This window comes from Leuciscus leuciscus (genome assembly GCF_965113295.1).
Source record: "Leuciscus leuciscus genome assembly, chromosome: 25".
Lineage (NCBI taxonomy): Eukaryota > Metazoa > Chordata > Actinopteri > Cypriniformes > Leuciscidae > Leuciscus > Leuciscus leuciscus.
In genome coordinates this window covers 32214817-32237444 of record NC_138724.1, presented here as the reverse complement: position 1 = coordinate 32237444, position 22628 = coordinate 32214817, and the positions used below count along the sequence as shown (strand labels likewise).

Sequence of the window (22628 nt, the reverse complement as noted above, 5' to 3'; positions counted from 1 at the left end):
AGAGAAAGATGTTGTAGCTTTAACAAAGATAATTCAAATTCTCTCACGAAACAGTGATGTGTCATTGTTTGGCTTTGCTTGATGTTTAGATCTGTTGAAACACACACACACACACACACACACACACACACACACACACACACACACACAAACAATCTGATCAGTCGCTACATAATCAGACGCTCTGCTAAAGCTTTTCTCTGTGTAAATGCTGAAATCTGCTGCATGTGTGTCATTCACTCCAGAAAGTTCAGCATCATCTCAGACAAGCGTCACATGGTAACGTTTTCCCCGTAGGAGCAAAAGTGCAGCTCACCTGTTCAGTCCACATGTGTTTATTAAGAGCAACAACTGCACACATCTGCATCACACTAACTACACCAACCCTGATCCTGAAGCTTTGAATCTGCTCTCAGAAACACATTTCACACTGAAGCTTGATTCCTTTCCCCATTAACACCTGGTCAAGTAAAGTCATCTTCATTTATATAGCGCTTTTAACAATGTAGATTGTTTCAAAGCGGTTTTACGGTAATAAACGGATAATTTAAGGTACCAGAGATTGTTTTGGCTTTATTGCGGTTCTTGATTAATGTTATTTCCAGCTATAGTTAGTTTTGATTGATTCACTTCCGGCGAAATGATCATTTGTTATTAAATTAGGGGCCGCTGAGACGACACCATTCTCTCTACACAGACTTTACACGCGAACCTGTGAGAAACGCTGATGGAGCTCACATGCGAATTAATTAAGAATTAATTCTATCGTTATGTGCGTTTGAATATGTGCGCAGGTTTGTAATTCCCTACAAACCAAGCCTTAAACTACTTGTCTGGCCTTCATTTTGATACAGAATTTTATCACTTCGAGGTAGATACGCGAAACCAAAATTATCCCCACAACGCTTTATCTGTAGAGTGGTACAGGGATCCTCCATAGGGAGAGACTAGTTGGCAACTTCAGCACTGCGTTGTCATCGGGTCCAGGCGAAGCTCCGAGTCAGATCTGGATACGGCCTGGATCCGGCAGGCTGCGGGAAAACTTTGGGATAAACAAAGACACTAAAATTAGCGTAGATGCCATTCTTCTTATGATGTAATGAGTACATCAGGATTTATGGGAAGTGTTCCCGGTTCTGGCTGACCTGATCTATGCAGCCTAACACTGAATTATAGAAGTCTATAATGTGTTATGTGTATACTAGGTCAAAGAGATGTGTCTTTAGTCTAGCTTTGAACTGACAGAGTGTGTCTGCTTCCCGGACAATGTTAGGAAGACTGTTCCAGAGTTTTGGTGCTAAATAGGAAAAGGATCTACCGCCAGCAGTCGATTTTGATATTCTAGGTATTATCAACTGGCCGGAATTTTGAGACCGCAATAGACGTGAAGGACTATAATGCGTTACGAGCTCGCTCAAGTACTGCGGAGCTAAACCATTTAGTGCTTTGTAAGTGATCAGCAATATTTTAAAATTGATGCGATGTTTAATAGGGAGCCAGTGCAGTGTTGACAGAACCGGGCTAATATGGTCATACTTCCTGGTTCTGGTAAGAACTCGAGCTGCTGCGTTTTGGACCAGCTGTAGTTTGTTTATTAAGCGTGCAGGGCAACCACCCAGTAGAGCATTACAATAATCTAACCTTGAGGTCATGAACGCATGAACTAACTGTTCCGTATTTGTCAATGAGAGCATATGGAGTAATTCAGATATATTTTTAAGATGGAAAAATGTGGTTTTACAAATACTAGACACATGATTTTCAAATGAAAGATTGGTATCAAAGAGCACACACACACACACACACACACACACACACACACACACACACACAGGTTCCTAACCGACGACGAAGACTTAACAGAGTATTCTAGGTTATTACTTGAGGAATTTTTTTTTGCCCAATAATTAGAATCTCTGTTTTTTCAGAGTTTAGAAGGAAATTACTAGTCATCCAATTTTTTATATCAGCTGTGCATTCTGTTAATTTTGTGAATTGGTAAGTTTCGTCAGGGAGTGAAGAAATATAGAGCCGAGTATCGTCAGCATAACAGTGGAAGCTAATTCCATGTTTCCTAATGATATCTCCTAATGGTAGCATGTACAGAGTGAACAGCAGCGGTCCTAGTACTGAGCCTTGTGGTACGCCATACTTAACTTGTGATCGATGAGACATCTCTTCATTTACTGCTATAAACTGATAATGGTCAGATAAGTATGATTTAAACCATGCTAATGCAATTCCACTAATCCCAACATAATGTTCGAGTCTATTTAAAAGAATGTTGTGGTCAATAGTGTCAAATGCAGCACTAAGATCCAGTAACACTAATAGAGAGATACAACCACGCAAATCAAGAGCAAATCATTTGTGACTCTGATGAGAGTAGTCTCGGTACTATGGTACGGTCTAAATCCGGACTGAATATCCTCACAGATATCATTTCTTTCAAGAAAGGAACACAGTTGTGAGGATACTGCCTTTTCTAGTATCTTTGACAGAGAAGGTAGATTTGAGATCGGCCTGTAATTGACTAATTCTGTAGGATCAAGTTGCGTTTTTTTAACAAGCGTTTTAATCATAGCCAGCTTAAAGGTTTTTGGTACGTATCCTAATGACAAAGACGAATTAATGATATTAAGAAGAGGATCTATGACCTCTGGAAGCATCTCTTTCAGTAGTTTAGTCGGTATAGGGTCTAACATACATGTTGTCGATTTAGATGAATTAACGAGTTTGCAAAATTCTTCCGCTCCTATAGCAACGAATTAATCAAATTTTTCCACAGGGACACTACAATGCACTGCCTGATGCGATACTGTAGTAGACGGTTGCATAGTTATAATTTTGTCCCTGATATTATCAATCTTATAAGTGAAGAAGTTCATAAAGTCATTACTGCTGTGCTGCTTGGAAACATCTGGGTTTCTTTTTCGTTAGTTTAGCCACTGTTTCAAATAAATACCTAGGATTATGTTTATTTTCTTCTAATAGGATTGAAAAATAAGCAGATCTAGCAGCTTTTAAAGCCTCTCTGTATGCAATCGAGCTCTCTCTCCATGAAATGCGAAATATCTCTAGTTTTGTTTTCTTCCAGTTGCGCTCCATCTCTCTGGCTGCTCTCTTAAGGGCCGAGTGTGCTCGCTGTACCACGGCGTTGGATTATTTTCTTTAATCTTCTTTAAGCGCAACGGAGCAACTGTGTCTAAAGTGCTGGAAAAGAGAGTTAAAAGTTTGTTGCAATATCTAGTTCTTCTAAGCTATCCGGGATGCTGAGATGATGAAACTGATCAGGAAGATTATTAATAAAGCAATCTTTAGTGGCAGAAGTGATAGGTCTAACATATTTATAACACGGAGTCGGCTTTGCAGCCTTGGCTAAATGTAATTTACACGAGACTAGGTAATGATCTGAGATGTCATCGCTCTAATGCTGAATTTCAACGGCATCAACATCTATTCCATGTGATTAATATTAGATCTAGAGTATGATAACGACAATGAGTAGGTCCTGACACGTGATGTCTAACTCCAATAGAGTTTACAACGTCTTTAAAAACCAATCCCAATGCATCTTTTTCATTATCGATGTGTATATTAAAATCACCAACAATTATGGCTTTATCTGCAGCCAGTACTAACTCTGATAGAAAGTGCGCAAATTCTTTGATTAAAATCTTTATGGTGCCCTGGTGGCCTGTATACAGTAGCCAGCACAAATCTCATAAGTGATTTATCGTTTACACTATATATTTTTACATTAAGCACCAACACTTCAAAAGAATTATATTTAAAACTAGATGTCTTAGTGGTTTTGAAAATATTACTATAAATTACAGCAACACCACCTCCTTTGCGTTTCAGACGAGGTTCATGTTTACAAGTAGTCAAACAGTAATCTTGTGGGGTGGACTCATTTAAAGTAATGTAATCGTTTGGTTTTAGCCAGGTTTCTGTCAAACACAGCACATCTAGGTTATAATCTGAAATCATAGATCAATGATGTCCGCAGCTCCCGGCCCCCCAGCAGCTCCCGGCCCCCAAGCAGGACCCAGACCCCCAGCAGCACCCGACCCCCAGCAGCTGCCGGACCCCCAAGCAGGAGCAGGAGCAGGACCCGGACCCCCGGCAGCACCCGACCCCCGGCAGCACCCGAACCCCCAAGCAGGACCCCGACCCCCAGCAGCACCCAACCCCCAGCAGCACCCGACCCCCAGGCAGGACCCGGACCCCCAGAAGCACCCGGACCCCCAGAAGCACCCGGACCCCCAAGCAGGACCCCGACCCCCAGCAGCACCCAACCCCCAGCAGCACCCGACCCCCAGGCAGGACCCGGACCCCCAGAAGCACCCGGACCCCCAGAAGCACCCGGACCCCCAGAAGCACCCGGACCCCCAGAAGCACCCGAACCCCCAAGCAGGACCCCGACCCCCAGCAGCACCCAACCCCCAGCAGCACCCGACCCCCAGGCAGGACCCGGACCCCCAGAAGCACCCGGACCCCCAGAAGCACCCGACCCCCAGGCAGGACCCGGACCCCCAGAAGCACCCGGACCCCCAGAAGCACCCGGACCCCCAAGCAGGACCCCGACCCCCAGCAGCACCCGACCCCCAGCAGCACCCGACCCCCAGGCAGCACCCGGACCCCCAGAAGCACCCGGACCCCCAGAAGCACCCGGACCCCCAGAAGCACCCGGACCCCCAGAAGCACCCGGACCCCGAGCACCCGAACCCCCAAGCAGGACCCCGACCCCCAGCAGCACCCGACCCCCAGCAGCTCTTCCAAAATCAAGGTTATTATCATTAAGAATATTAATTTCATTCAGCAGAGTCTTGTATACTCAGAAACAAACTCAGATGTTTGTTCATCCTGTGATATGATTCATCTTCTGCTGTGTAAATTATTCACTTGTGTTTCAATTTAATTTTCAGATGGAAGACGGATTTTATTTTTAAATTAAAAATATTTTTGAAAAAAATCTGTTTATACTTTTTTTTTTCAATACTTTGTGCTTTGAAGCACCAAATGATGGTTATAGAAAAATATAATGGTTCCTTCAGCAAATTCACAAGCACACCCAGATGTCCATAAATGTCCACAAATGCCAACAGACAGTTAACAAGTTCAAACTTACAAATAATTAGAGTAAAAGACTGAGTATTTGGCCTGAACTCCCCGTATCGCTGGCTGGGAGGGGAGCTGGCTGAGAGGCGCAGGGATGCAGGAAGACTGTCGAGGAGAGTTCGTCACTAGATGTGTGACCTGGGAGAGAGCGCCTGTCCGGTGTGGCCTTCTCCGCTGAAGGAGACCTCGAGGCCTTTCCTCTGACCATAGGTAAAAACTCCAGACACTGGGTGCTCCCTTTTTTTTTTTTGTTAATTGTATTTTGATGTTCGTCCGCGTTTCTTCTTTTATGTGTTTACTGGCGGCTAACAAACAAACACAGATTGTAGGCTCATAGCGCCACCTACTGTGCGGGGTTTTATTTTTTATTAATCCTCGAATAACAATAACATTAGAACATTGGCAAAGGATTGGCAATACATACACACACAAAATAAAACAATACATAATTTCAACATAATTGACACATCTTACCGCAAATTAAGAATAGCTACAAATTACTTAATAAAAGAAGCCTAAAAGTTATATAAAAAATATGACATGACAAGGACACGGACACTGCAGTTGTATTAAATCACTAACATACAGACATTGATACACTAGCAAATCTTCTAAATACAAGGGTTTTCTTTAAAATATTTCTTCATAGCTTTATTCTCTCTATTGCGCTGCGGCTCATTGAGGCTAAACATGTCATGGCAACACAGGCAACACAAGCAACCCAGAGTGACTGGACAATGCAGTCGAGAGCCTCAACACTAGTGTTACCGGTTCCAGATTCACTGATCAACAGGTGACAGTAGTAAACGCACAGAAACCGCAGCTGTTGAGAGAGTTCAGCACTAGATGTGTGAAGCATGCCAGGAGGTGCGGAGAGTGGTAAAAATGATATAGCCTAATAATTAGTTTAAATTAATACTTTTTTAAAAGTAAAATTTTTATTTTTCTGAAAATACACTGCAGGTCTTGATGCCCAATTCTGATTTATTACCTTTTGTCCCAGCTAACACATGACCGGCGACACCTGCGTTTTACTCATCGCTGTTCCAGCTGGTTTATAACTAATGTTTTCTGGCGGCCCACGGTTTATTATCCGTTTCTTACGATAACCAAATTGCCCTGACACTATAAAGGATTAGAAAAATAATAATAATTTACACCACTCTCAATAGCAGTTGCAAATTTATTCTTATTAAATACATTTTCATTTATCAGATGCTTTTATCCAATAGGACTAATAGTCAAGTAAATTTGGACTGTTCAATTCAAATTTATTTGTACCCTTGTGAAAACTAACCATAGTTTACACAGTATTTGCAGTAAAATCATAGTAATGAACAAAATGAACTATGGTTTTGCTACAACCAAAACTAGAAAGTAAACCATTGTTTCAAAACTATAGTTATGATTTCCATAATTTTACTCTAGAAGTACTGCAATATTGCTGTAGTTGAACAATGGGCCTCATTCACCAACCGTTCTTACAAAGAAATGTGTTCTTAAACCCCACTTATGCACTTTTTACAAAGATTCTGACATTCACTGTTTTCTTATCTTGGATTTGTTCTTAGCTAAGAGCACTCTTACGCACATTTGAGTGATGACAGCTCCAAATAATTGGTTACTGCATTTTATTTAATTATACAGTCGTTTACAATGATAGTATTTTACTGTAATGTATTTCTGATCATTTGTTGAAGCACAGAAACACTAACAGTGCAATGGCCTTGTAGGATATGAAGCTGTTGATATAGGCCCTGGTCAGTCAAGTCAAGTTTATTTGTATAGCGCTTTTCACAATACAGATTGTATCAAAGCAGCTTCACAGTATTAATAATAATAATAATAATTCATTACATTTATATAGCGCTTTTCTCGGCACTCAAAGCGCTTTACATAGAAGGGGGAATCTCCTCAACCACCACCAATGTGCAGCATCCACTTGGATGATGCGACGGCAGCCATATTGCGCCAGAACGCCCACCACACACCAGCTTACTGGTGGAGAGGAGACAGTGATGAAGCCAATCAGTATATGGGGATGATTAGGAGGCCATGATCGACAGAGGCCAAGGGGCAAATTTGGCCAGGATGCTGGGGTTACACCCCTACTCTTTCGAAAGACATCCTGGGATTTTTAATGACCACAGAGAGTCAGGACCTCGGTTTTACGTCTCATCCGAAGGACGGACGTTTTATAGTCCTATAATAGTAATATAGTCCTATTAAATTAAAATAATACAACAAAGTTTGTTTCAAGAGGAATTTATTGATTGATAAAATAAAATATCCCCTGGTCAGTGTCCAGTTGCTCCGCTGACGGCACACCTGAGAGTCTAACCAATAATATCCCCACACCTGAGAGTCTAACCAATAATATCCCCACACCTGAGAGTCTCACCAATAATATCCCCACACCTGATGCTGCGTTCACACCGGACGCGAATAGCGCGTCAAATTCGCGCCTGCCGCGTCTAGTTTGACGCTTGACCACATGTGTACATTCGCGTGTCAAGAGCGAGATTGACGCGCGTAAAAACAAAAGTTTGAAGCGACATTTACGCGCGTCAGAGGCGAAAGTTTCGAAACCCGTTGGCGGCCATCTTTTTTAGATGTTTATCGAGCATTAGCATTAGCATTAATCGAGAGAGTCACCGCTCGTATATGCTCTGGAGAGCAGAAACAGCTGCGTAGGGGACATCGTCGCTGTACTCGGGTCCACCAGACCCTCCAGAGGGTTTCAGGAGTTTCACAATTTGGTCCAGGACCTAGGTTTGGTGGACCTAACGGTGAGGACGCTGACGAGGACAGCGTAGGCCGTATAAGGCCTCGGCCTCGAGTGGTCGCTGCCTGACGAGCCCGCGCTGTACAGCCCGGCGCGAGGTTCACCCTCGCCCGCACCCACCTAATCTGTCATTTATTTTTGTTTTGATAATAAATGGAGCCAGCCTCCAAAAGTGAAACCTGTGATTTTTGTTTTAGTTTGTATACACTAAATTGTATTTGTTGTCTTCACATTAGATTAATAATGTTTCATATAGATATGGAATAAATTGCATTCAATACAAAATGAGTATCTCTCATATATTGAAATCGAGTTTTTATGTGAAAGATTTGCTTTGTTGTGCATTTTAGTCATATTACAAAATAATGTATTGAGGCCAAACATAAAATAACATTATAAACTGTCACTTCACCACGTGACAGCAGCAAGCAGCTGAAGCAGGCTCCTGATTGGTTAACGCGGCGCGAATTGACGCAGAAGTTCAGATTTTTCAACTCGGGCGGCAGACGCGAATTCGCGTCAAACACGAGAATGCACAAATAGCACTACATAAAACATTCGCGCGTAACGCACCAGACGCTCAATTCGCGCCATTCGCGCGAACGAGGCGTATTCGCGTCTACCGCGCCGCGCTCTACGCCTCATTCGCGCCGCAGGAATTTTTTACGCGCGTAACGCGTCTTTGCATTGACTTAACATTGAAATCACTCGCGCCTGACGCGCTATTCGCGTCCGGTGTGAACGCACCATGAGAGTCTAACCAATAAAATCCCCACACCTGATGCTGCGTTCACACCGGACGCGAATAGCGCGTCAAATTCGCGCCTGCCGCGTCTAGTTTGACGCTTGACCACTCTGTGTTAATTCGCGTGTCTAACGCGCGTAAAAACAAAAGTTTGAAGCGAAATTTACGCGCGTCAGAGGTGAAAGTTTTGCCGGCCATCTTTTTTAGATGTTTATCGAGCATTAGCGTTAGCATTAATCGAGAGAGTCATCGCTCGTATATGCTCTGGAGAGCAGAAACAGCTGCGTAGGGGACATCGTCGCTGTACTCGGGTCCACCAGACCCTCCGGAGGGTTTCAGGAGTTTCACAATTTGCTCCAGGAGCTAGGTTTGGTGGACCTAACGGTGAGGACGCTGACGAGGACAGCGTAGGCCGTGAGGCCTCGGCCTCGAGTGGTCGCTGCCTGACGAGCCCGCGCTCTACAGCCCGGCGCGAGGTTCACCCTCGCCCGCACCCACCTAATCTGTCATTTATTTTTGTTTTGATAATAAATGGAGTCAGCCTCCAAAAGTGAAACCTGTCCTGTGATTTTTGTTTTTATACACTAAATTGTGTTTGTTGTCTTTACATTAGAATAATAATGTTTCATATAATCTAGAATAGATATGGAATAAATAGCATTCAATACAAAATGAGTATCTCTCATATATTGAAATCGAGTTTTTATGTGAAAGATTTGCTTTGTTGTGCATTTTAGTCATATTACAAAATAATTTATTGAGGCCAAACATAAAATAACATTATAAACTGTCACTTCACCACGTGACAGCAGCAAGCAGGCTCCTGATTGGTTAACGCGGCGCGAATTGACGCAGAAGTTCAGATTTTTCAACTCGGGCGGCAGACGCGAATTCGCATCAAACCCGTGAATGCACAAATAGCACTAATAAAATCATTCGCGCGTAACGCGCTTAACGCGCCAGACGCTCAATTCGCGCTATTCGCGCGAACTTGACGCGCGAATGAGGCGTATTCGCGTCTACCGCGCCGCGCTCTACGCCTCATTCGCGCCGCAGGAATTTTTTACGCGCGTAGCGCGTCTTTGCATTGACTTAACATTGAAATCACTCGCGCCTGACGCGCTATTCGCGTCCGGTGTGAACGCACCATGAGAGTCTCACCAATAAAATCCCCACACCTGAGAGTCTCACCAATAATATCCCCACACCTGAGAGTCTCACCAATAATATCCCCACACCTGAGAGTCTCACCAATAATATCCCCACACCTGAGAGTCTCACCAATAATATCCCCACACCTGAGAGTCTCACCAATAATATCCCCACACCTGAGAGTCTCACCAATAATATCCCCACACCTGAGAGTCTCACCAATAATATCCCCACACCTGAGAGTCTAACCAATAATATCCCCACACCTGAGAGTCTAACCAATAATATCCCCACACCTGAGAGTCTCACCAATAATATCCCCACACCTGAGAGTCTAACCAATAATATCCCCACACCTGAGAGTCTCACCAATAAAATCCCGAAGCGCTGGTCACTCTCGGATAACTTGGGTCTGCATGCCCCCCTCCAGTGCTCAGCATATGTCTTATGTTTGGCAATGGATTTTTTGGTCTCTGATTTTAAGTCAAACCATTTCTTTTTTACATCTTCAATTGAGCGACGTTGTCCAGAAACCGAGTTCACAGAATCTGTGATCTCCTTCCATGCCTCCATTTTGTTGGTGGAACTGGAACCACTGGAACACTACTAAATATTATGCCTCGTTTGGCATTTATCTGTTGCAGTAGAATTTCTATTTCAGAATTACTGAAGTTCTTTTTTCGTTTGGTGATCTGTGGACCACCATCGTCTGTGTGTCTTTTGGACAGGCTCCAACTTTTGGAAACTTCTATTAGTTGGTGAAATGGTGTGTGTGTGTGTGTGTGTGTGATGTTGTTCCAGAGAGGTGTGTTTTAGTGAAGCGCTGCAGAGCTTATGGCCCGACAGTGGAAACACGGCTAATGGTAACGTTCAACTTAATAGAAACTCTTTTTAAATGTTAAACATTAACAGATGTTTCCCTTTTCTCAAAAACACAAAATAACACTATTTCAATATTTACTCTCCATTTCCAGCTATGCAATGCATGCTGGGAACTAACAATGGTGAACCACAATTTTCTAAAATATATACACTTTTTTTTTAATTATCACCTAATTATTATTTTTTTTTGGCCACCCTCACCCAGAACCGATGTTTCTCGTCGCATTCATTTGGTGGCATACGTCACAGTGACGTTACGTCGATGCCGTCTCAAGTCAGACTAAAAGTTCTATCTGAAAAAACCTAACTACTAAAGTTCTAATCGTCATTTGCGCTTAACACTCCGTTTTAATATTTCAGTCACATTTACTCCAGTGAAGTCCATTTCTTTAAGTCTGTTATTTAAAAACATAAAGTTCAATAAACACAAGAGCTTACTAACGTTATGATGTTCAGATTTGTGTTTCCCTGATCTGTGTTCCTCCCATTAACCTTCTGACCAGTAACTCTACTGGGTTATGATCTGTTAAACACGCCCCTTAAAACACACACTGTAACGGATTTCTGTAATTTGAACAGTATTTTACTGTAATATGTACAGTAAGATACTGTAAAATATGTATACAGTATGTTACTGTAAACAGCAAAGGATTATGGGAAAATATAGGGTCACTACTGTAATTCTTCCCTACTGTAAATCAATTTACAGTTGTGAACTTGCCTGCGAAAAACTGACCAATGGCAAGAGAGATTTCTTTTCAAGTGTTTTTACGGGTTGAAGTGGCAGTTAATGCACGGACAAAAGATCATGTAACTCACCAAAAAGGTTAGTATATTATTTCTATTTTATGTAAAACAAACATTTTCAAATGTTTTTACTTATGTTAACAGCAAACTAACATGATTTATCGTTTTGTTTTCGTCTGAATGGTTTTAGTGCTTTTTTTTTTCCCCTGACTGTCCGTCAGAATGGTTTTAGCGCCTTATTGCTGCCTTTTTCCTGACTGTCGGCCGGGTCGGTGTCATGGTGATAATATTAACCATGTTTAATCTCTTTAACACTGTAAACAACTCTGAATACATGAAACACCATTGTACCCTCCCCTCCCCTCCCCTCCCCTCCCCTCCCCTCCCCTTTAACCGCAGCGAACTAACGTGAAATACTGAGGTAAAATGAGATAGACGAAACCCTTGTTTAAGTGCGGGTTTTAAACAATATTTTCACGAATATGCTTTGATTTATTTTCAGGTTTGTGATCTGGATAATGCCATCTGCAATCTGCAGTGATGGTGGAGTGTGTTGGAGCCTTTTCATTGCCGCAAGGTTATAATCGTTAATGAACACGAACGAAAAAACGAAAACTAGGTGCGAAAAAACATTGTCGTTAACTGAAATAAAAATAAAAACGAGGCATTACAAAAAAAACGATAACTAACTAAAACTGTAATGTGTGTTAGGCAAAACTAACTAAAATAAAATTATAGAGTAAATGTCCTTAGTTTTCGTCTTTGTCAAGGTCTTTCATTTTTTTAACGCTATTTAAAACACACAGCGTATTCGTTCAGCTGCATTTCCTTTCCCTGCTCTCCCTCCGTCTCTCTGTCACTCATGCGTCTCTCACATGCGCGCGCGCACACACAGCTATGGCGGCATAATAATGTCAATAATCGCGAGAGGAAATGAGATCCTCGCGAGAGGAAATGAGATCCGCGCGCACATTACTTTTGCGCGCAGAATTTCTCTGCTCGCGCGAGCAGGATTGTAACCCGCGAGGAGAAAACTGTGCTTTGAGCGTGCGCAGAATCCCATGTACATCTCATCCCATCATCCATCTCTGCTGCTCGCGAAACTTTAACCTGCTCGCTCGCTCGCGGTTAATCTTTTTGGCAGTAGGTGGGCGGATCCAGTCGGCATCATTTCACTACACATGATTGGTTACAGTTCCTGTCCTCTGTGATTGGCTGTACCATTTCGCTGTGTGCCAACCGCCAATAAAATCCCATGAAGAAGAGCGGCGGTGGCAATAGCAGTAGAGCCAGGACAGGGGCATGGCTGACCATCAGGAGGTAAGTTACGTAACGTTATATCTTACAGTGCATAATATTCTGTGCATATTGGGTATAACACAGCTTATCATTTCCTTAGCTTGACATTCAGTTAAATATTTTACTAGCTTACCTTACATTGCCGCCGCTATCTGCTGGCAGCATGTTGTAGACTTGACGTAAGCTAACGTTAGCTTTTTTGTTTATGTCTGTATAACAGTTACAAAACGCTGCCAGGCGGGTGGTAGCCTTGTTAAGGAGTGCCCTGGATAATGAAGCTGAACCATCTTCACAAAACCGTAAGTGTGCTGTTAACATTGTTTAAGATTATTTAGCTGTGTGTCATTCCTTAAGATACCGTTTTATTGTTTATAATGGCTGCACAGTAAGTAACAACAAAACATATCAACGTGACCACTGAAACCTTTACAAACCTTATTATTTTCAGGTCATGTGACTATTTATCATGTCCAGACGTAATTTTAACTGTTTCACGGGTATTTTTTTAAACTGAGTTTTCCCCCTTGCTATAAAAATAAACTGCCCACATAATAATACCTCAAAAAAACAATTGAATGCATGGTCCAAATACACTTTACAAGATGAAACACAGAAGACCTGATGGTCATTGTAAAAACACTTCAATTAACTTCAGGGTCTTCTTGAATTGGACCCTAAGATGTATTAAAATTAATGTTCTTTAAGCGCTTCTTAAATACCCTGTTTTTCTTACACATTTCCGTTAACTTCTCAGTCTCCCAGGCCTATTCAAATGTGGAAAAGACTTCAGGATGGACCAGGGAGACAGATGCAAACAGCGGACGAGCTTGAGAGAGATTGAGAAACAGGAGAGGACTGTCATTTGCCTACTGGACAGGCCCATCACCTCAACAGGGAGATGGATTTATGCTTCAAATTGAATTAGACCATCATTGTGGAGTGCACTATGGTAGCAACATCACATGTGCATCATTTCTGTGTTTTCAAGATTAGAATACTCCGGTGCTCAAAGTGAGAAATGGAAATAAAAAGAAATGAAATCTCCACAATGTCAGTTTCTTATTCTAATATGTTGAATAGTAAACCATAAAGAAAAGACACTTTCTGACAAACTTGAGAAGCTTTAGTTCCCTTTTATGCAATTATATCAATACCCTCCACTGCATCTTATAATAATCATGTATACACAACATATCTTCAGATGTTGATTTTGAATGTTTGTGACTGAAGGATGAAGTGTTCCCTTTATGGTTTGAGAAAATTCTTACTCCTACTTAAAAAAAAAAAAATTACGCACTCTCAGATAAACATGTTCCCCAAGCTCATGAAAAGTTGGCTTTGTAGAGATACATGGTTCTCAAAGGACAGTGATATTAAGAACAAGATCTTTATCAATATGATGCATTGCTGTAGATTACCCAACAGTATGAGCTCAAACATCTACAGCAGTAAAATGCAACATACACATCAATGCAGCAGTCTTCTTAAACCAGAATCATCAGATATAATGGTTTCACACTAGCTATGTTTCCATCCACACGTTTTTATCCGCATTTAGTGATATCGAATGAAAAATGCCTTATGGAAACAGTAAAATTTGATTGAATTTCATGAATATCGACTCAAATGAGTTATTTTCAGGTCATGTGACTATTTATCATGTCCAGATGTAATTTTAACTGTTTCACGGGTATTTTTTTAAACTGAGTTTTCCCCCTTGCTATAAAAATAAACTGCCCACATAATACCTCAAAAAACAAACAAACAATTGAATGCATGGTCCAAATACACTTTACAAGATGAAACACAGAAGACACATAAAATACAAAAGACACATGATGAGATACACAAAAAAAAATCCAAAGAAGGTAAGACATCAACAAAGGTGGGATCCAAACTGGTACAGCCAATCACAGAGGACAGGAACTGTAACCAATCATGTGTAGTGAAATGATGCCGACTGGATCCGCCCACCTACTGCCAAAAAGATTAACCGTGAGCGAGCAGGTTAAAGTTTCGCGAGCAGCAGAGATGGTGATGGGATGAGATGTACATGGGATTCTGCGCGCGCTCAAAGCACAGGCTGAGTCCCAATTCGCCTACTTATACCAAAGAGTATAGAAGCCCAAGAGGCGAAACTCTGTTGTGTTATGGGTAACAGTCTGTAGATGGCGCTGCGGAGGCGCGTCCGCCATTATGGACTGAAAGCTGCTGAACTCGTTAGCGGTAATAGATGGTGGTGTCTGATTAATTACTGAGATCTTATGGCACCACTTCCATTTTAGTAGCCTACTGTTTATAGTTCATGTGTGCACTTGCTAGATTGCACATCTTTTTTGTACCTTCCCGCCTGTAATAGGACATTCACAGATTGTTTTTGTTCTTGCCATTGAAACGTTCACTGTGTGCACTTTCACTGAAGATGTTGAAAAAACAAGTTGTTAATATTTTTGTGATATTCTATGTAAAAGATTAACTGTCTTTAGAAATGTTCATTTATAAAAAAAAATATTATTATTATTTTTTTAATCATATATGGTGATGTTCACTAATTTCAAAATCAACATTAGAATAAATATCTTATTACTGTGTGTCTGCCTATATATTATTTCATGAATTTCTGTTATTCATATAACAAGGAAAATGCATAATAGAACATAAATATTGATAGATTAAAGGTTTGCAGTAATTTTATAATTGTATCTTTGCAAACCGTAAGTGGTAGCTAGGCTAATGAAGCCGATTCGGTGGGGGACATACCCTTACGAAAAAGTACTATAGTAATCTTATAGTATTTTGGGACAAAACATTATAGTAATCTTATAGGAATACTATAGTAATGTGGGACATACTATAGAAATACTATAGCAGCTTTAAAATATTATAGAGGTATTACAGAACATCACGTATGTATGGCTCGTTTCCACTGAGCGTTACGGTACGGAACGGTACGCATTTATTTGCACTTCCACTATCAAAAGTTGTGAATGGTAGGCTACCAAAATAATACCTCTATAATATCCTAGAGCCGCTATAGTATTTCTATAGTAGTCTTATAGTACTTCTATAGTAATATTTTGTCCCAAAATACTATTTTCCTAAGGATAATTAGGCCATGCATAACCAACACATAGACGTAACATTTTCTGTAATTTAACGTCATTTAACGTCGGTCATCCTCATTGATGTATTTTAAATTGTTTTCATATTTAGATATGACGGCCAGAAAAAATTAAGTTATGTTAAGTTGGTTCAGTGCCATTGACTCCCATTATTTTTCGGCGTTTTCCTTCAGTTTTCAGTCCATAATGGCGGCCGCACCGTCACGTCATGGGGGGCAACTGTTGCTATGGAGCGTTCTATTGAGTTTCGCCTCTTGGGCTTCTATACTCTTTGCTTATACTACGACCTAAAAGTATGTACGTTTTTTGTGATGAAAAAGTACATACTTTTGAGTGTGTAGCAAAAGAGTATGCACGTTCTGGGACGTACTTCGATGACGTCATGCAACGTAAACGAGAACGTGGTTGCCTAGTTACGCACACCGCGACTGTTAACAAAACATTTTACATTTCATTCATTCTTATATATCCAATATAATTTTATTTACTATTCCCATCTTTTTTTCCACAATACATTTACAATGTGTTTTACCAAATGTAGGAGTGAAGCAGGGCGTCGTCGTAGATCAACCAAACGCAGGTCGTGTGTGAGACGGCTGGTTCTGACGTTCATGTGCAAATGTGTGTAACGAAAGCTTCTGAGTTAAAATATTTAAAGTTTATAGTGTAACTATTGTTTTACGTATTTTATACTTAATCTTATGTATAATACTTAAAAATACCCAGATGAAAATGAACCATGCTTTTACTGTAGTAAAAGTGTAGTAACCATGTTTCTTTGGTTGGACTGATAAAGTTAGCATTTGTACAGCCACAGTATTACTACAAATAAGTCAGACAGAGACATCAAAAGAAATACATAAAAAAGACACTTGCATGACACTGTACTAGAGCCTTTTTTATTTATTGTTTTGTAGCCTGCAATGAGGCGCTCGGTATCTTCATCAGACCCTACAAGATAAACACGGTACTTTTTTGGCACAACATAAACCCATTAATATTACGAGACAATAAAATATAACTTTAATTAGGGTTAAACATTTGAATTCTTACACTTAAAAACTGAGGGCGCGTCTCCGCTGCTGCATCCGACTGCCTTTACATCACCATCATCACCGCAAAGCTCCTCCCTCCCGCACGCAATGGGTTGTGGGTAATATTAGCCGTTAGAGTGTGCATTGATCTGCACTTCGAATTCTAACCGGAAATAGTAGACCATCCGGGTATCTTTGGAATACTCATTTCAACATGCTACGATTTGGGACGTACTAATTCTAGTTTCGCATACTATTTAGGACGGATAGTATGCGAATTGGGACTCAGCAACAGTTTTCTCCTCGCGGGTTACAATCCTGCTAGCGTGAGCAGAGAAATTCTGTGCGCAAAAGTAATGTGCGCGCGCGGTAGAGGTGGGCGGATCGATCCTGAAGTATCGATACTATCGATACTGACGTGGACGATCGATCGTCACATAAAAATATAAATCCAAATGTGTGGGTTTTTTTACCAGTAATTTTTATTAATTTAGCACGCAATGCAGTGTGTAAAATAAGCTTCTAAGTGGAAAAATAAGCGAATGTTAGCGGATAATTGTGTAGGATAGAACTTTTTCTCCTAGTCATCTGGATACAAGACGAAACCAATCAATCCCAGAGAGCGTTCGATGCTGGTGCTTCGCTGAGCTCACAGGACCAGTGCGTTTGGGAAAGCCTTGCTTAGATGACATGACAGAGAAACAATCGGGAGTTATTTTGCAATAAACAAAGCAAATGTGTATATAACGGTTCAAAATGTTGACGTCAGTAAGATTTTTTTAATGAAATTAATATTTTTATTCAACAAGGAGCAATGCATTAAATTGATCAAAAGTGACAGTCAAGGGTTTTTCACTGTTAAAAAAAACTACTTCATATAAATGCTGTTGTTTCAACTTTGTTCATCAAATAATTCTGCATCATGGTTTCCACAAAAAATATGAAACTGTTTTCAACATTGATAATAATAAGAAATGTTTCCTGAGCTGTAAATCAGCATATTAAAATGAATTATCATCATGACTGGAGTAATGATGCTGAAAATTCAGCTTTGATCACTTGAATAAATTACAGTTTAGTATGACATAGAAAACAGATAGCCTATGTTAAATTGTAATATTACAGTTTTTACTGTATTTTTGATCAAATAAATGCAGAAGAGAATTAAAAATCTTACAGACCCCAAACTTTTGAACAGTAGGCTAGTGTACAATAGTACTTTTACTATAATTAGGATAGTTTTGTAAAAGTCACTGACTAATAATTACAGGCGAGTTGAGAGCACAAATCACAAAATATTTAGTAGTCATGAAAACATATTCAGATTTAGCATATTAATGATGCATTCACCTCATAGATCATGACACACTGCTCTAGCACAGGAAAGTGCATACAAGTTCAAGTGCATGCTTTTAAAATGAAAAAGTATTGGTATCGGTATCGATATCGGCAATACTGGCCCTGTATTTACTTGGTATCGGATCGATACCGAAATTTGGAGTATCGCCCACCTCTAGCGCGCGGATCTCATTTCCTCTCCCGAGGATCTCATTTCTTCTCGCGATTATTGACATTATTATGCCGCCATACACAGCCCCTCCCCCTCCGTGCACACCGCGTGTCCATGAGAACTAGTGTTCGTTCGACGTTGCAAGTTCGCGAAAGGTTGGTATCTCTATCTCGTGAACACCTTTACACAATCACGCATTAAAAAGTGGTATAAAAATATTTTACATTCTGAATATAATTTAGTCAGTGTGTTAATGTCGACCCGAGAAGCGATTGCGCCTTCTTTAGAAAGTTAACTAGTCGCAAGTTTGAGGTAAAATCAGAGAATGGTAAAATGCACTTTTTGGTTGTGGTCGTCGATGTCAAAACACTATATAAGACCTGCGTGAAGTTGGCCCCCCACCCAACGCAAAACGTCGTCAAACTATGCTCAATCGTTTGTGCTCCGTTTGTGCTGGTTTGTGCTGTAAAAAGTTTCGTTTGTGCTGCTTCGGGTTTTTAGATATTAAAATAATATTTTTAGGTAATTCTGAGGTCACTCAGCCCCCCCACATGCTCCAAATTCACCCAAAATAGTGTCGTTCGTTTGTGCTTCGTTTGTGCTGGTTTGTGCCGGTAAATTTTTCGTTTGTGCTGCGTCGGGTTTTAAAATATCAGAAATTGAATTATAGACGATGACGTCACCAGCCCCCCCACATGCTCCAAATTCACCCAAAATAGACGCAATCGTTTGTGCTTCGTTTGTGCTGGTTTGTGCTGTAAAAAGTTTCGTTTGTGCTGCTTCGGTTTTTTAGATATTAAAATAATATTAGGTGGTCATTCTCAGGTCACTCAGCCCCCACATGCTCCAAATTCACCCAAAATAGTCTCGTTCGTTTGTGCTCCGTTTGTGCTGGTTTGTGCCGTTAAAAGTTTCGTTTGTGCTGCGTTGAGTTTTAAAATATTAGACATTAAATTATTGTTGATGACGTCACCAGCCCCCCCACAGGCTCCGAATTCACCCAAAATAGTCTCGTTCGTTTGTGCTCTGTTTGTGCTGGTTTGTGCCGTTAACATTTTCGTTTGTGCTGCATGCGTTGGGTTGTAAAATATCAGAAATTAAATAAAATTAAATGTTGATATTTATCACAAGATCAAAAATAGTTATAGACAGCTCTGTATTTTTGTGTGAAGTTGTCAGTAGCCTAGCCTACGATGTAGAAGCATTTTATTTCGGGTTTGTCATTTATTCAATCTCTAAAATGTTAGATGTTAATAAAGATGATTTAATAGAACATCAACTTCTTATCAGTGTTTTTGTAGTCCCTGTAGTGTTTATTAAAAACGTCATGTTGTTCAGACATTACGTCAGACTCTTTTTTTTTCTGCCACTCTCTTTCTCTCTGAGCAAAATGGATTTGTGTTTTAATTAGTTTAATGTAACTTCAGCATTTTTGGGCAAGAGACAGCAAAACTATCCTCGAGGTGAGCACACTTTTTAAAGCAGAATTGACGAGACGTTCTGTCATCACATAATTTGTTCAATAAACAATTTTCTTCACTTCAGTCTCTCCTGATTGTATTTTATTTTTATTTTTACGAGTCTCATCTGCTACACTTCACTGCCACCACTAGGGGCAAGTGACACTTCTGTTCAAGAATGCTCTTGTATAAAATGGTGTAGAGTTAGTGGAGAAAAGGTCGATATAAATCAAACTATAAAAGTCGTTACTAATCCAAAATTTTCTGGCCAATGTAAGTATACATTGTTTTAAAACTGTCAGTTACAATATTAGTAGCTTCAAGAATAATTGTACAACATTCAAGAGAGCTAAGACTTGTTAACAGAAACCTCATTAATAACACTTATATTACTAATTTAGCTATGAAATGCTGATTACAGTTGCACAAAGTTGCCTTTTAGTATTAAAAAACGACCATGGGTCACATGTGCAACTGTATTTAACAGTTCATAGCTAAATTAGTGATATTAGTGTTAGCAAAGAGTTTTCGGTTCAATAAACACAGACAATCTAGGGGTCAACATTACCATATTGGTCCTAATATAAGATATATTTTCCATCTACATTATCCTTACTATATTATATTATCCTTATATTCAGACCAATACAGTAATATATTAAAACAAATTTATGCTGTACATGATATTTTTTGGAGTCAGGATAATTGAGGGTAATTATGTTTTGCTTATGCCAGATGCCCAAGAAACCAGCAGTCGACAGGGATTCCATTTTCACAGTCCTGTGTTCATCAAAAGAGGCCATAGTCCAAAATGGCAACATAGCTACTCCTAATCAGAGCATCTGGACAGAGCTTAGTAAACAGCTAGACAACAAGATCACTGCAAAAGCACTATACACTTTTGTTAAATTAAACAGACACAACATCTGGAATGCTTTGGGGTTTACTCATGAAAGTGATCATGAAACAAGTGGCAGTAGTGATGACACTGATTTTGAGCCAGGGTCCCTTTCCTCCAGTCCAAAAGATTGCTGCACTTTTGATTTTGAAGTTCCATTTCAGAAATGGATTGAATTTATGCCTGAAACAGTAACATACAAAAACAAGTTCTCTAAAACAAAAAAAAGGGAATACACAATTTTGAAGCCTGGTGTCTGGACGCATGTGATAAATCATCACATTTGGCAAGAAGTGAAATGCCCCTGCACATTTGCTTTTAAAAGAGCCAAGGTCTATCCATCAGTCACAGACAAATATATTGTAATCAGAGGCAACTGTAAGGAGTGTCGTGGCCACATTCACATAAAATGTGACAAAAAGCCTGAAATAAACAGCACAATGATGTTCAGGTGTTCACTTAAAAACACTGATGACTCCCTGCATACTGGCTGTTCCAAGCGTGCGATGTCTGGTAACTTGCGTGTGCAGATATCCAAAGAACTGTGTGAGGGTAGAAAGGAACCCCATGTATGGAGGGCATCAGAGGCAACAAAGCTGATGGATTTTGGAGATCCTGAGCCAAGTCATCTGCCTAATTTGGCAACCCTGCGCAAAGCAAAGCAAGAGAGAAATGATTTAGAATTAGGCGACAAGGATCCTATTCTGTCATTGCAGATGTTAAAATACAGTGCACCTGAGAATGACCACCTATTAATATTATAATATCTAAAAAACCGGAGCAGCACAAACGAAACTTTTTACAGCACAAACCAGCACAAACGGAGCACAAACGAACAAGACTATTTTGGGTGAATTTGGAGCATGTGGGGGGGCTGGTGACGTCATCGTCTATAATTCAATTTCTGATATTTTAAAACCCGACGCAGCACAAACGAAAATTTTACCGGCACAAACCAGCACAAACGAAGCACAAACGAACGAGACTATTTTGGGTGAATTTGGAGCATGTGGGGGGGCTGAGTGACCTCAGAATTACCTAAAAATATTCTTTTAATATCTAAAAACCCGAAGCAGCACAAACGAAACTTTTTACAGCACAAACCAGCACAAACGGAGCACAAACGATTGAGCATAGTTTGACGACGTTTTGCGTTGGGTGGGGGGCCAACTTCACGCAGGTGTTAAACCTCACCTAAATTAGCCGAAGTAAACTTATTAAACAGAGAAGCATAATAACTTTGGTATGTTCTGTGTCCTCTTTCACAACTTTTTGGCAGATGTACAACGTAAATACTGAGTAAAACTAAGTTAAAGGGATAGTACTCCTTAAACAGAAAATGTCATCATCATTTACTCGCCCACAAGGTGTTTTAAACCTGCATGAAGTTCTTTCTTCTGAACATAAGACAAGATATAATGAAATAGTTACTGGTCCCCATGGACTTCTATAAATACTTTGGATGTCAATGGGGACCAGTAACTGTTTGGTTACTCATGTTCTTTAAAATATCTTTTGTATACAGCCCAATAAATAATTTAATAGATCTTATGAACAAGTTGACCCATATGGAAAAGGTTTGCTAAAAACTCCCGTGATTCTTATATGTTCCAACAGAATATTGTAAGGGACATATATGCTGCAAAAACCACATATATAAATTGTATAATATTAGTATATTTTTAATCATATTATGTCATATATGTCCTACATACAACTGAAGCATAGAGATTCCATATAGATTTTCATGATGTAAAAACAGGAAAATAATGCTAATTTAGAATGTCCAGCATGGACGTGTATAAAACACAGTGCAGTTTACCAGTCAGTATAAGGCTGTACTTCACTCATGCTTGTTCTTATCTTGTCC

General features: G+C 40.2%; 1 long non-coding RNA gene across 1 annotated transcript in view; it reads left to right on the top strand.

Annotated features, from left to right (window-relative positions):
* Positions 1-482: 482 nt before the first annotated feature.
* LOC309491306 overlaps positions 483-22628 on the top strand; it is a 227879-nt gene continuing 205733 nt past the window's right edge. The window contains exons 1-2 of the long non-coding RNA XR_014203010.1: positions 483-523; positions 1060-1834. This is a non-coding gene — a long non-coding RNA (uncharacterized lncRNA). The remainder of the gene's footprint in view (positions 524-1059; positions 1835-22628) is intronic.